General features: G+C 49.3%; 1 protein-coding gene across 1 annotated transcript in view; it reads left to right on the top strand.

The window, feature by feature from the left end:
* The first annotated feature begins 221 nt into the window (after positions 1 to 221).
* LOC125957213 (lysosome membrane protein 2) overlaps positions 222 to 5,644 on the top strand; it is a 41,232-nt gene continuing 35,809 nt past the window's right edge. Inside the window, exons 1-2 of the mRNA XM_049689759.1 lie at positions 222 to 401; positions 1,048 to 1,257. The gene's annotated coding sequence lies outside the window, so the exon portion shown is untranslated. The remainder of the gene's footprint in view (positions 402 to 1,047; positions 1,258 to 5,644) is intronic.

Genomic DNA, 5,644 nt, shown 5'->3' with positions numbered 1-5,644 from the left:
CAGGTGCGGTTCGTTCGTTCGTTCGCATGTTCTGACCTGCCTGCCATTTGCCACAGGCCACGTTTGGTACAGAGTGCGAGGGTGCGCACATACTGTGCAAACAGTTTTAGTACAGAGCGTACAGCTTCAACCGAGGGAAGCGACCACCGCGCTCGTACACTCGTGCCAGGTCGCGTCGCCTCGCGTCAGTCAGTCAGTCAGTGTGTTCGGTAGTTGCGGAGTGGACTGCACTGGAGTGGGTCCGCGTAAACCGAAAATCCGCAAAAAGGATCGCCACCGCATTCATTCGTTCGTCAGCCATTCTGGGGCGTGCACGCGTGCTTGTTCACACCACTTGCGGTCTGCGGCTGGCGAATAGTGGCGCATAGTGTGGCCCAAAACCCAAAAGGGGTGTCCTTGCAGTGAGTTGTTTTAAAGTGCCGGCGACGACGACGACGAGCAGCACGGATTGTACGGGACTTGGTTTGCGCAGCAGTGAGCGAGCAAAAGTGCGAAACAATTTAGCGTGGTGACATCAACCAGTACGTACGCGACGAACCTCTCTCTCTCCTGGTGACAGTGTCCCTGGTTTTGGCCCCCCCGCTCCGGTCCGGGGAAACATTTCGGTTCTGGCCGCGACTGTGCCGATGAGTGCGATGCTGGTACAACCGTTCTTGACTCGATTGTTGTTGGTGTGTGTCGCGAGGATCAGGTGTTGCCAACTGTTGCTGCTGCTACTACCGTACTGTTCGTGTCGTGTTTAGTTACGTTTTTGGTGCAGTTTCGAGGTTTGCTAAAGAGAAAGAGAGATAGAAAGAGCACGCGCAGGAGTGTTGGTGTTGGTGGTGTGAGGAAACCATAATCGCGTTATTGCATTTCCCACCGAAGGGAGTGTTCCGTTTTCGACGTGACGAGAGTGATTGTCCTAGGCCGCAGTTTCGATTCCCCTTTTTTTTTGCTCCGTGCTCCTGCGGTGACCGATCGACGACGACGCAAGGTGAAAGCCTGGTGTGTATGGTACAGATTGGAATCGGTTGTTCATTCATCGGTTAATCATTGGTCAAACAGGGCACAGGGCACAGGGTTCCTAGTGGCTGGCTAGTCAATTACAGCACAAAATTACCGAGTGTGTGTGTGTGTATCGGTGTGCGCACCCGTGATCGTGATCGCGTTCTGTGTTTTTTCGGTTTGTTTTTCCGATCAAACTGTACCGTGAAGCCAGTAGGAATCTGGTCCAATTGCGACACCACACCTGGAAACCCCGTTGAGCGATACATCGTAAGTGATTTTTTTCTTTTTTAATTTGCATTTCTTTTTTAACTACATTTGTTCGGTCTGAACGAGAGTGATATGTATGATTGGACTCTACAGCGATCTGTAAAAGCAATCTTAAGAGAGAGCAACCGCAAATCAATGGTCAATCGCTCGCAATCTCGCAATCCGATACGTGAGAGATATTGATTCACGTTCATGCTTCCTTCTCCTCCTAACTTGACCATACTTTTGTCGAGGGGAACTTTTGTGACCATCCGTCCGTACATTGTACCCGGTGTCATTAGTTTTGACCCCTATAAATATTGTCGCAACGCACGAGGAAACACGCACGAGACATGCACGAGAACCTACCAAGGGCCACCAGGCCGCCAACGACTGGTCACTGGCGGGAGGCGCATTAGCATACTTAATCTTCTGGAACCACACTATCACACGCTGCCGATGTCCTTTGGATACCATGAACCACCATTCTAATTAGATCGATCGTAGGATTTGGAGGACACGACAGACGAGCTACTAGTAAAGTAGAAGTGGAACATTAGAAGTGACCTAACTTTGCTTTCGTGAGCATTTCCTTTCTTGTTTTTTGCGATTTTAAGATTTTAATATTTAAGATTCAAGTTGATGGTTTACTAACTATAAACCCGCATGAGCTCATTTGCATTGTGCTAAATGATTGCAAAGTCGATAGGAAACAGCACATTACATCAAGTTATGAGTAAATTTACCCACAATTCAGAAGCTTCTCGGATCATTGGAATAGAAATTTTGCAAAACAGGATCCAAAATACGAAATGAGAATAACATCCTTTGAAATTTGTTGTATGTTTTTCCCCTTACGCATTTTAATTCCTTAATAGAATGGTTGCACATAGAGCGACGATTAATGATGATCGAAATAAGCAATAATCCTTAACTGTTTGAATGAAATATTAACCAAATCACATTGCGCTACATCAAGGCTCCTTATAATCCCATGTTACATCTGCTGTACTCTATGTTTTGTAAAGCAATGTATACCGCTTTAAATATGTAATATAACCTAGCTATTAAACAAATGTTGGTATGCACAATACGAATGTATTGCGGCAAACGTATTTTTATAAAATACAACGTGTAATAATGCTTCTATTACAAGTGAAACCAATCAAATATGTTGAAGTATGTTTAATAATGAAATCTACTCAAAAGATACATTCAACCCCTTGATAAAATAAGCTTCATAAACGTTCCATTTTTAATAAATCCGTACTATCAATATCAACAACCTGAATCGCACTGTCATCAATCTATATCGTTAAGTGCATAAAACACTCTGTTCCGATGCTTTTACCAACGACAGCACGGCACGCCGCACGCCGCGCCACACACCAACAGAGAACGCGATCTCAGGCACGCGATCACCATGACTACCGCTCTACCGTGCACTACCGCCTACCACGCGGATGAGTATTGAAAAGTTCGAAAACTCAACAGCAACAACAAAACGGCGTAACCTTGCGGCTAACCGGAAAGTGGAATTTTCTTGCCTCACACACGCCCCGCACACGCGCGCGCGCGACCTATTCCCGTACGGTTCACGTTTAGTTCCGGCATCGCACGCCAAGGAAAGTCGCATCAACGGACAACAGACAACCCGGTACACCGGGATCACGTGGCCAACGAGGAGAACCACCAGGAACCGGTCTTTTCACGTGGTTCTCCTACTGGCGTCGGTCCCTGCCTGTTGATGCTTAAAATAGGGAGATGCCTTTGCCAGGTGATTCACATTCTCCTGCTAACGGTCGGGAATCGGGCGGAGATCTCACGATGCGCGGCGCTTCCGTGCGCATTTATTGCTTCGCCATTTATGCTAATGCCTGCAAGGGAGTCGTTCCATCCGCGATATCCGCCATGTGAGCCTCTGCACCGATATCGAACGGATCATCCCGAAAGCTAGCCAAAATCGCAGCAAAATTAATGACATTCATGTCTCCAAAAAAAAGTCACGCACCGCATAAAGCAGCTGACCTCCGGGGGGGCACATTCACCTGACCAGTGATTAGTCACTAGTGTGCTAGCCGGGAGCCTGAACTGGACACGCACACTTCCTACCTCCCACGACGACAGCTCCATGATTGATGCTCCCCTCAGAGAAAACCCCCCCGAAAACCAAAACCAAACCAAACACCGACCTTGCCGGATGACGTTGACGTCGGGCGCTAAAACGCCACTAACCATCCGTCCCGGCTCCTTATCCGGCCAATCCGGCTTCCGACCTTGATCGTGGCGAACCGTTTTGTCTCCCCCCGAACGCCAAAAACACTTTCTTTCCTCTCTCGCGATTTTCAAGTTCAGACTCCCTGACCAATCGAGGCGCGCACGAGTGGAATGTCGCCAAATTCGATCATTGAACCATTGGGCGCCCGTGGTGCGTGGACTCTACAGTTCGCGTCGCGCCTGCTTTGATAGTGGGAGTTTTTTTTTCTTCTTTGAATCTTTGAAACAAAAACCGCGATCTCGGAGTAAGCTGATGCAAACCGGAATCGGAATCGAAAATCACGCTATCGCCATGTCGGGGCGCGACTTGCCCAGGGCCCAGGGGATGGTTTGGAGGTCATCAGCGTCTCGGATGACAAATCGCACTCCACTCATCTACCGTTCCGTCAGGGTCAACTACTACCGTGTACTCCGGACCACCGCCCGAGAGTAGTCGATCTCGCTGGGGCGTGGGTCATCCTCGCACCAGCATGGTGGTCGCAGCTCATTACGCCTTCGATTGCTGCTGTCCTGACTCATTGAAGGTGGTCTCGGGCGAGCCAGCGGTTTGTGAAGGAACACGAAGGGACGAAGCATTTCATAACGTGTGTGTATGCCCGCGGTAATTGGGTCACACAGGATCAGGTCAGGAAGGGGATAATTGAATCGCCGCCGCGAAACCTCGAAACCACGCCACACGTGTATAACCTCGGGCACATCGTCACATTATCTCATCTTTAGCGACGCAGCATAAAGCGGGGACACACTGGGCACCACGCCACAGCTCGTGGTGCTTGTGGTTGTGCTTTGTGCGAAGATGTAGCAAAAGAGGGAAAAAGATATGCTCACCAGGGTTGGCCAGCCAAAAAAGGGAGGAACCCCCGTTGTGCTGCTTATGAATGAATGAAGCTCCGCCATTTCTTGTGCGTCTCGTTTCGTCTCCCTTGTTGGCCTCTGTGTGAGAGGATGGGCTGGCTGTCGCTATCGATTTCTCATTACGACGACGGCTTGCCAGGGAATGTTTATGATCCACATTACTGCATCCTCGATTACCGTATTAACCATTCTTCCGACGATTGGTGCCTCGATTGGTGATTATGTCCAAATAATTATCATTTAATGATGCGTCATGTTTCACAATATTTGCCAGCATCTGAATCAATCATCAGCCAATCGGATTTCCCAATAAGTGCCGTTCCGATGCTAAAGCGGTTAAACGGATAAGCGACGCCGAGCGCACTCTTCCGGAGAGATTCGTTTTCACAATCGTGCTTCGAGTGCTTCGGAACACAAGAGACAGAGAGACGGATGGAAATCATTTACTTAGGCCACTCAATCGGGGCCTACCCAATAGGGTGGGTCCCGAAAAATAGCGTCATCGCCGTGACAGCTTCTTATTGACCGATTGGACCGAGGTGGAGGTCCCCCGCCCGCCCGGACCAGCAAGATGACAGTCATTAGCGTAAGGCGAGCTCGCGGCAATCGGCAATCGAAGACGGCGGCGACGACGACGACGACGACGAGACAAACAGCAGCGAACGCGTCGCGCGACCGCGAGTAGTCCTCGCCCTCTGCGGCATCGACCACAACAACGACAACGACGACGACGAGTACGAGTCGCCAACGGACCGTGAGGGAACTATCTCAACCGTATTATTTGCTAATCTATGCGCTGTGTTTGAATTACTTTACAAATGTTTTTGTCCGTCCCCTAACCCTCCGGCTGCGTCGGCTTCGCTCGACCGACCGACCGACCGGAGTGGCTTCTTCAAAAAACATGAGCCTCAAAAGACTTGAGCGCAACGACAAGCGACGAACTCGACGAAACGAGTAAATTTCGACAAAAAGCGACACTTTTTCGGCTACACAACCCCGTCAGCCACATGCTAAACATCGTAAACCGGAGACATTAGTACCTCGAGATGATTAGAGTGGCAACAGGTCGGGCAGAAAAGGTTCTGGAAGGTTCTGGGTATTATAAACAAAATTGCCCCAAAAATCTGTCGTCGGGAATTCCGGCAATTATTCTGGCAATCTCGTTACCATACCGGTTTAATTGATAATGGGTTTTATGCTGAAACGCAACACGGCCACAACACAAGTCACAAGTTTCGCTTGCAGATGACATTCTCTGGCAACGAAGACGACGATG

This window comes from Anopheles darlingi, chromosome 3 (genome assembly GCF_943734745.1).
Source record: "Anopheles darlingi chromosome 3, idAnoDarlMG_H_01, whole genome shotgun sequence".
NCBI lineage: Eukaryota > Metazoa > Arthropoda > Insecta > Diptera > Culicidae > Anopheles > Anopheles darlingi.
The sequence above is the reverse complement of the archived record's forward strand: the minus strand, read 5'-3'. Positions and strand labels throughout refer to the sequence as shown.